This window comes from Anopheles nili, chromosome 2 (genome assembly GCF_943737925.1).
Source record: "Anopheles nili chromosome 2, idAnoNiliSN_F5_01, whole genome shotgun sequence".
NCBI lineage: Eukaryota > Metazoa > Arthropoda > Insecta > Diptera > Culicidae > Anopheles > Anopheles nili.
In genome coordinates, this window is record NC_071291.1 from 8,593,613 (window position 1) to 8,604,000 (window position 10,388).

A 10,388-nucleotide genomic window follows, 5' to 3' on the forward strand; every position below is an offset into this window, starting at 1 on the left:
CGGAACACCACCGAATGTGGCAGGCGTTTGCCACAAGGCGCCTTTGGTGCAAGAGATTGTGATTGAGACGTCAGTTCCCGGTGCTGGAGTCGGTGTAGAGTCGGTCCTTTTTTGGACGTCTGCCAACACACGTTAGTCGCCGTGTGAGGATATTCCATAGGTGGTTTTTTCTTTCCTGACCCCAATAAATAGTGACGATAATGATCGTGGACGAGAGCTTGACGGTTGGTGAGTAATTACCATAATGATAGTTTGATCAAGGGAGACATTTTCTGTTCTACATGGGCAATCCATTTGTATCGAAAGTGTCATTAAAGTTCGACCATTAAAGTTGATAGAATTTACTACTTAAATAGCTTGAATGTTTCTTGCAGCGATCGAAGAAAAGCAAGCGCTGTTTTTGTATTATGTTACTGAAACCCGAAAACATTGACGGGTCCCGTTAACCCAAGAATGCAATAATGATTGATTGAAGTTAGTTGAAGCTAATTAAGACTAAATTGAACCAATTACTGATAAATTTCGAATGTACCCCTAGTTTTAGAACTCAATTACATCCATCATGGCAGTTCGCTTGCGTGTCCGGTGCTGTTACTTGCACTTTATCGATTTTTATTTCAAACTGACTTTTTATCTTTCGAACAATCAAACAAAGGGTGCAAGCGACGAAAGTAACGCCATTCAATTGCGTGCCATTGTGACTATATTGTTGTGACTGTTTGAAAGCTGTAATGATTTCTTTGAAATTCTCACACCTTCAAGAGGTCAACACTTTTCGGTCGACACAAAAGAGAAACATCACCAGGCTAGTTTACGAATTGTAAACACATGGTTTTCTAAGGGGGTTTTAAATTCACTACAATTCATTCTTGAGTGGGGATAAGAAGGAAAGAGCCTTATTACGCTCGTTTGCATCCTTTCGAGCTGGCCGCCGTTTGAAGTCAAACGCAACCTGACTCCGCCGAAGCCGGTTGGTCACATGCCTTGACGCTGCGGCCTATAAGATTCAATTCTCCTACGCATGGAAAATGAACAAAAGGAATAAACACTCGTGATAAACAAAACACAAACGATGCAGGCATGCTACAGCCCTGCCAGAGGTCGGTAAGGATACACACCCGGTGTGTAAGTATGTTGGGCCGTGCGGCGCAGGACCTTCTGCTGGAGCAATTGATTTTTGTTTGCTTTTTAAAGCCCTCACTTGCAGACACTTTTGTGCGTATGTATGTGTGTGTACCGGCTGTCCACAGATGGGCTTTCCTTGGCTTGGCGTCTGTTCGTTCGGTAGTTGTTTGTTAGCCGTCGATAAACATAACGACGAAACCAACTAAACGGTGAAGCGAACAAACCCCACACGTTATGGAGGGCTACTTATGAACGAATTTATGGATCGTGGCATTGCAATAATCTCACGACCTGCGCTACGTCCTGTGTCGGTGGTTCTGGTAAGCATATGCGCAAAAAGTTAAGCACACCGTCCAGTGTTTACATGGAACCGGTCGAGCTGAGGGAAAGGATGGGCAAAAGTCTGGTTCAAGGGAAAAAACGTCTGGAGCGCCCTTAAATGCTCCGTATGGAGTTCGACTAACTTTTTATTGTTTGTTGCTTGTTTTTTTTTGTATGCAAGCGAGTGGAATGAAGCAGTAAGGGTATTTTGTTGTGGCAATGAAATGTACGTTTCCATTCTCTGGCTGTACCATCGGTTGGTTTACATTTGCACAAAATTGTTGTGGTTGTCGCGTCCGCTTTATAGGTTATGGATCTTCAATGGAGCGGAAATGCGGATTCCGGGTGCAGTTTGCATTATCAGGGAAAGATTATAATAAAAAGTATAAAACAAAAACTCCTCTGGAAGACGAGTTCCAGCTCATGAGTTTCGTTTTGCGCAGTCCTCGACGGCTCGGCTGTTTATGTCCTTATGGTTTTCGATTCGCATGATCGGACGTGCATTCAGCGTACGTTGTGTGCGATCAACAATAAGCAATTACACCAACCCAAGACGCGATCATGGCCCATATTCGCGCGTATTTCCCAAATTCCCGTGCTCTCCATTTTGGCGATTTTATTGTCGAACCGGACAGGAAAACAAGCTCCGCCGCGGGTGCGTGATTGATTGATGATTATCGTTTTCGCGTCACTGTCGCGCGACGGAGTTTCATTTTGCGCGCATCTTGATTGTTCTTTATTGACGGCGAGGGATTTACAAGGCCTTAAGGGGAGAAACAATAAATTCGCGATCGCATACGCGTGCGTTGGGGCAAATATTTTCAGGGATTGGTCTTTGTTGTGGCGCACTGACGAATTTCCTTTGGCGAAGCAGTCCACATTGGGAAGATGGCTTTAAAGACGCCGCTCGTGTCTCGACGATCATTCAGAGCGCGACTCCATGTAGGTTTTTTTAAATCCCTGATTTAAATTATTTTATGAATTACATAGAAGATAATACAACCTGCCTATCACCGATAAAAATATCTAAATTTCATGAATTTAAATCAATACTTTCTCTGCGATCGTTCGTGAGGGTCTCCACGGGTTAGGCAGGTTTATGATGATTTAAAAGAGTCAACCAATTTTCATATCTCCGTATTGTGACGATAGAGTTTTATTGCGCATTTTCAGGAATGGATACATCCCAATTGATAAGAGACGTTTGACGAAATAATCTATCGATTGCATTGTGCTGCCGATCGAGTGCTCCCGCAGCGCGTATCTTTTGGTCGTTTTCCCATCGAATATTCATATGGGATAGTAAAATTTTATGAGAAATCCCCTTGAAACCTCCGGTGTGTTTCTCCGAAAACCGAGGAACCGTGGAACCTTCTTCCAGTGCGACATATTATCGGGTTCGTGCCAGCCAAACCTTCTCGCGCCATATAGTGCCGTTACTCTCGAGGATATAAATTAGTGCCCGTGAAGCAATCGGTCCCGGGCCGAAAATTGATTCGATATTTTGTTTTCTCGCCCATTGCTCAAGCACGCTTCCAGCTGATTGGGATGGCAAGCGAAAAGGGATCGCACCAGCGCGATCGATCGGTCGATCGATTATTGGCGTTTCTCTTCTCGATGCGTTATCCGGCCCTCGTGAAGGGTGTTTTTTTTTCTTCTGGGATCGATTCGACCCCCCGGGAACGTAGGATTTGCTCATGGTTTCGCGCCCACTTTAGTTCGACGTCGTCGTCGTCGTCGTCGTCGTCATCGTCTTCGTTGCACCCTTTTAGTGCAACCGAACGTTGTTGAAATCTCACCGAGATCCGTTAGCGTTTGGGGCGGAAAATCCCATGTTTTCGCGTCGAAGACCGCCGGAGGATGGGTCGACTGGAAGGTGAAGAAGAAAAAACGCAACCTTTTCCAAATGAGGGAATCTTCGATCCATTACCAGCAATTATTCGCCTGTTGGGTCTTTCGTGAGCATAATTTATGGGCGATGTTATCTCCGTTCGATTCCAGTCGACTGGAGAAGCAGAGGAAGACATCCTCCAACGACTCGACTGCCCGGGGGTGGCTAGACTTTTTTTTGCACTTAACGCTAAACCAGAAGGAATGGCTGCTCAATCAGAGCTCTGTGGGTTTTTGCGCAATGGCCCAACGATCCCATTTTTTCTCCTTCTCACTTCATCTCGCAGCGATCTCACCTGATCGATCTCGCGAGGGCGAACCCACTCCTTGCAGGGTTTCCATTTGTCTTTCGATGCTCCTTTCTCTGAAGGTGGACGAGCCCAAAACCGCAGGGGCAACAGCGTGTCATAATTTATCCAGCCTTCGCCATCCTGTCGATGGTATGATTTCCTTGTTTAGCTGCCGGGAGAGATTAGATTCCGGTCGCAGCGGCGCAAGGAACCGTGGATGTGGGTGGTAACGAATGCAAACCAACCCCTGACGGTGTTTGGACCTGCGATCAAAGATCGATTTCATCGGGAGCCTGCTAGCCGCCAGGCGACGGTTGTCTTCCGCATTTTAGCTAGTCACTTTCAGTTCCTGGCACGCTCAACGTCGACCGAGAGCCAATGCCGAAGCTCGACAATGTCGAGCGCCGAGCCCGCAAATAACCGCTGTCATGGTGTTATGAAATCTCGCAACGATCAATCTTGCTCTGGTTCGAAAGTGCATAAATTACACATGCATCGCGCCAGAACTGCGAGGGGATGGGCCGCCGTTTGGAGTTAATGAACCGGTGGAGCCAACCCGGATTGGGAACGGCTCAATCGTGTGTGCATTCGTAACGAGTTATTTGCAGCCTGTTGTTTCCTTAATAAGAGCCTTTTCTGCTGCGGAGTGCGCATTCAGAACCGTTTATTTTTGCGTGGTACTTGTTTGCTTAACATTTGTCAGAATAGTCGGTACGAATCACATGTTTTTCGCGTTTTTTAAAGTTAAAGTTCATGCAAAGTTCATCAGACTGCACAGAAATAAATCAGTGCTTAATCGGAGTAACTTGAATATAATCACCATCGCAGTCGATGTTTACAGCTCTTAAACGGGATAATATATAGCCAGGGAAAGAAATTAGCACTCAATAAAACGCTTAACGAAGCGCGTAAAATGTGTGTCGGCTCCAACATAACAAAAAAAAAACGAAAGAGCGCACCCTCAGAGATGCGTAGTAGTTGTGCTAAACACCACGGAAACGATTGGCGTTTAAAGTGGCAAACCCATTTCGCCCGGGGTTTTATTGGCCCGTAACCATGGTTAGAAATGAAAATGGGGAATTTTAATTGCCTCTAATCTGATGAAACACGAAGGGTTGAACAAGCGGGAGTTTAATGAAACGAGTAGGATCCATGGGTTTGGCTACATCGACGAATCGTCGGCTGGTCGACGAAGCTTGCATGCAGCGAGCTTGCACACAAAGCGCGATCGAATCGATGAAATGGTGCGTGTATTTATGTTGCATACATTCAGGCGCTTAAAATTTCATCGATCAAAGTTACAAGCGATCGTATTACATCGATGTAGGCTTTACTTTTTATTGGGTAGTAGTGTTGTTCTATGTTTTGTTATAGGTTTACTGGGACAATATTACATTTTGATTAAACAGGAAGTGTTATTTGAAGACAAAAGCATGTGTATCGTAAACATATTTTGTCTTCTACTGAGCAGCTTTCGATCACGATACGATCACCAGCGATCGGTGAACGGAGGTTACGCCCCATCCATCTTCACCTAATCGAATCCCCCCTGGTTATTGGTAGATCGCTTACGTGATGGAAACTCTGCAGGGGGTTGAAGTGCGAAAATTGTAGCCTAATTAAGCCGTAGGGTAAAAACGAAACAACAGCGACGCTAAACTGCACCTTCAGCACTCGCGATCGTCGTGAAGGAATCAGATCAGCTCAGATCACGCTGCTACCGACGAACACGCTGGGCTCTGCCGGATGCTGAACCGTGCCGTGGGCCCTGTCAAGCTGCAGTAATCTCTCCCGTCGCATCTTATCTTTATGGCGCTATCTTTTGGCACTAACGATCGTGCCCACACGCTCAATCGCGTACCGATCACGTCGTGGACCCGTCGAGGCGACCGTTGCGAAGGAGGAGCGCGTAAATGTACTCCGGAAAGTTTCCAAGTTTGCCTGCAAAACCAGTATCGCTCGGTGGCAAGGCGCCGTGGCTATTGACTCGTCAACAAGGGTTTATTTCTTTTTCTACATCTCGCTGTTCGCACGAAATGGCAGACACGCAGAAGGGTGACGACGGTGACAAGCGCTACACACCTGTTGCGTGAGGGAGGCAATCGGGCGTGTGCGTTGCAGTAGAAAGGGCACAAAAAGCACCGAGAGAACGACCGTGAAATTTGCTCCCTAATGGCAGGTTGGTGTGCTTTACCCGTCCCGTGGCCCTCCGCTTTAAACCGGTACTCCGTTCCGTTTGCTTTGCGATATGCGACCGAGACACGGTGCGCTTTCTTTCGACGCCAGCACTACCGCCTTTGCTATCAGGAAATGGCATCGTTACAAGAGAGAGGGCCTCAAGGGCCTCTCGGTGTCAATTGGCCTGCGTACGTACGGGGCGAGTGTAATCTCGAAAATGTCACCTTCGCCACCGTTCACTCGTTCAGCGGCAACTATATTAGCCACGTCACGGTGTCGTACCTCGGGTGCGGCCCTACTCTGGTTCGTGGCGCCAACATGTAGATTAGGTGACAGTAAATTGCACCGAAGCGAACAGTTGCACCCCCCCCTGAAAGGTGGGAGATCTACTCTATTCTTTTTAGTGGCATCCCTTCAAAGTGTCTTCATTAGTGGGCTCGGTGTGTTCCAGCGCATCATCATCGCCATTAGACTGAACCTCACCGGAAGGGCAGGAAAGATATAAAAGTGTCACGAATAAAGCGTTTGAAGATATGCTTTTTTTGGAACCGCGAAACAGAGAGCAGACCGTCGGAGATTGACCCACGTTTGGGTTGTGTTTGCGGTTGGCGTAGTATTTGAAACTAGAGACGACGAGATCATGCTTCACTGTGGTTAATGATGCATGAGGAGAAACGGTCTTATGAGTTATGATGATGGTGTGCCGGTGGTTGTTTTCTGGCGACGAAGATGATTATGCTGATGGCCCTCACGTTGGTTTGCTTTATTTTGGGCTCCCAATTTGTGTATCAATGTTCTTTTCTTCCTTTCACTCTGCCAGATACTGCCATCTTCTCGTCTAGGAGGTGAGAAAGAGTGTCGGTGTCGGAGGTAATTTTTAATCGGATGCTTTTTGCTTTCTATTTTGGTGTGTGTGTCTGTAACGAGCAGTTTGATGCCGTAAAAAGTCAAACGAATATTCTCGACTGCAGATAGGGGACAGACAAATGGATGAATTTTAATTTTCACAATATCTTACAAACTTTAGATCGGCCTTTTTAAGAGGCTTCAGCTTTAAGGTTTACGGCCGATTTTTTAGTTTGACTCGATTTGGCTTCCGTTCAAAATTCTTTGCCTATGCAACGTGTTCCATCATCGTGCCGCGGTCCAATTATTGGCCACTTTCGCAGCCAACAACATTTGCCAATAAGTCAACCCCATTGACTACCATTAGCCCCGTTTCACCTCGGAACGAATCATCTCGGCAAAACGCGCTGTTTTTTGTTCAGCTCCTTGCAACATGAAAGCGTTCTGGCGGCTGCTGCCACGTACCGCAGTTTGATCGACCCGGGCTGAACTCTTGATCCACTTGACGAGGCGATCGCTTCTTACGAGGTGATGGTCAACATCGAAAAAGGCAATGGAAAAAATGGCGCTTCTACCAGCTAATCATAGGCAAACGATTACATTCGATCGTCAAAGGAAGCGAAAAACACACACACACACACACACAAAATATATTGATTCGCTAATGAAACTTCTTTATCGGCGTGTTTGGTGAACGGTTCTTACAAGCAAGAGCTCATACGAAAGGTGCTTTAATATCGTCGAACGATCCCGTAAGCGATCCTGGAACTTTAGAGGACAAAGAAGAAACACTGTCGGAGAAAGTGTCTTCATATGCACGCGGGAAAAACGATACATTGGCGTTATCTGGCGCTGGCGCACCGAGACTGGACGTGTCCTGGTTTCCAACGAAGGAGACAACATATCGGGGAGAGATTTATATCGTGCGCTAATTGTGTGTGCGCCAGATGCTGTCGCTTCGTCCACGGGAATGGACCACGCGATCAATTCGAAGGACGTTGCACGCGGCTTGGCGATGGCAATGGAAAGAAAACACAAAAATGAAGGCGCCCAGAAAGAGGTGCAGTAATTTGATCCCCACGGACGTTCGTTGGTTCCCTTGGCGAACGATCGCACCGTAGCTGGAGCGCCGTGTGATCCACGATCGCTAGGCGAGCGGGGATAAAATGTATTGAAATTATTTCTTAATCATCTCCCGTTCTGCTGGAGCCCGCGATCGTCGCACCCTTCGGCTCGTTTTGATCACGTTAGCATATTTGCCTTCGCTAGGGCATGTAGCGCGAGTTCGCTAGGTGGGAAGGTTGGGTCGCACAATCACGTGCATTCAAATGTTGTCTCCCAACGGAACGGGACACGGAATGGTACACCTGCAGGTGGTTCGCGTTCGTGATGATAACGAACCGCGGCGGTAGCATGTCTGCTGCAACTCGCGCCCTGCATTCCTGCAGGCGACGGCGTGTTACCCTTTTAGGGCACTGTTAACAGCTGTTGAACGAATTTGTATGGACACGATCGTTGCCGAGATCTACATGTGGCTAAAATGCACCACGGACACACCTTTTCGAGCATGCGGTTTGGTGGCGGCTTCGATAAGAACGAATAATCGAATCGACCGTGTTTAGCATGCAATTTCCTTAAACGAATTCGACCCGTTGCATAACGAACCGTCGCATCGAAACATTAACGGTGTTGCGCTCCAGAGCAGTGTAAAACTACTCATTACCTCCGGGAAGTAGTGCAGCTGATATACATCGGTTACATTTACTAGTCTTAGATCAAGTTTCGCGTGTGCGATAGTGTGCTTCATATTCGTACTGACTCAACGCGTGACCAAAGCATACGCTGGTTGAAACATTGTCGGCGCTGCTTGCTGACATTTCATGTGCCGTTCTCAGGCACCGATTGCGTGCTTTGAGCACTGGTTTGAAAGAACGAACGAGAAACGTTCGACTGTGTGTGGTGCTTTCTCTTCGGTCGATAAGAGCGCTACGAGCACTGAGCAAAATAATAAAATCACCCCACACAGTTTGTCTGTGAGTATTCCGAAAGGTGGTCTAACTTTCATTCGATCCAACTGATCTGGGGCGGTCAAGTTATCAGCGCAAATTTATGATCCTATGCATTGTTACGGTCTCTGGTGGAAACTGCACGCTGCACTGCTGCCGCTGCACTTCTTGTAGGTGGCGTTAGTTGGCTGAAACCTTTCTTCATGCGGCGTTTTGTGCCGTGTGCAAACCAAGACCGAGTTTTCCTAGCCACAGACCAGACCCCGGCGGTGTTGTTGTTTCCGTTGATTTCAGCAACATTTATAATCTCAATGCCAATTCTAATGAATGTTTTATTTTTCGTTTCACTTTGCAGGTGAGTTCCGTTTACCAATCGTACACCACAGCGGGGAAGAAAACGAAACAGCATACATACCCCCCCGTGTGCCAGTGCCACCCATTGCATTGTGTGGCAAGGGATCTGATGAAGGTTGCCCGAGCTAATGCCGACGATTTTGATTGTTCGCTGGTGCAGCCAATGCAATCCTTCGTTTCCATACCGGCGGCTGAAATTCGAACCCGAACCAGGTCCGACCCAGAATCTACCCCGCCGAGGGCGTTTGGGGTGGCCAGGTTTGATTTATGCCAGGGTTTTTAGCGGTGGATCGTGATCTTGATATTTGTTTCCCATTCGCTGGAAGTTGCGCGCGCTTCCACGGACGAGCGGACCTTTCATTGACTGATCGGCATGATTCACGGTGACCGTTATCGTTGCATTGTACGGTAATGATCCGTACGGTCGGAGACTTACGACAATCGCCATCTAACGACGGATAACTTTATCAAGAGAGCCCCACAATGAGCCGTAAAGCGGTAGGAGTCCGATGATCGTTCACCAAGAGCCCACTCCAGGGGACACTATCGGGCCACTAGCCGTTCGACTTTCTCGGCTTCTTCGAAAACAAAAGCACTCATGAGGGATGGAAGATAACAAAAAATGAACCACCCCAGCACGTCATCGCATTCACGTCTCATCAAAAGATCATTATTCATCTGCATGTCGTCGGCTTGCGGATGGCGATTGTGTTGCGCGCGCGTTTTGCAACTTCACTCAGCTCCCCGACAGCGGCACGCTTATCCGCCGGCCACGCTGATGGTCGGCAAGAAAACGGGTGACTTTCGATAATTTATTTGATAGCATGAAAACGAGAGTATGCTGGCGTCGTGAGCGGCGATCTCAATGGAAGGTTCGCTTGAGTAGCGGATACGTATGATTGGAGTGGCCTCTAATGGTCCCGTCCAAAAACGTTGGCATCAATTTTGCTCTCCATCACACGCTAATTGCGACGGTAAACAATACTATCTTATTAACGGGTAATTTTAGAAAATTTAAAGAAATGTCCCTGCGTGTGTGCATGTTTGTTCGGGCGTCTGTGGACCTCCACTGCTCACAACGATCGCTTGGTTCGTGAGTGGCGGGCGGAAGTAGAAAATAATAACAAATTCACGGCACAATTATCTTTTCCTACTGTTCAGCCCGCCCGACAGGTGATGCCGGTGTACGCGGTGCAGGGAGTTTCACGAGATGATCTTCGTTCGATGGAGCATAAACGGGGTGTTTTATGTTCAAGGAGGTGGTAGGCTGGCAATAGACACGAGCCCCTTAAGCATGATCCAGTTAGAAACCATTTTCGGCCGGATGCAGGTTGCCTTTCAGTTTCGAAATGAATCTTACGTGTACAACGCGCCATGT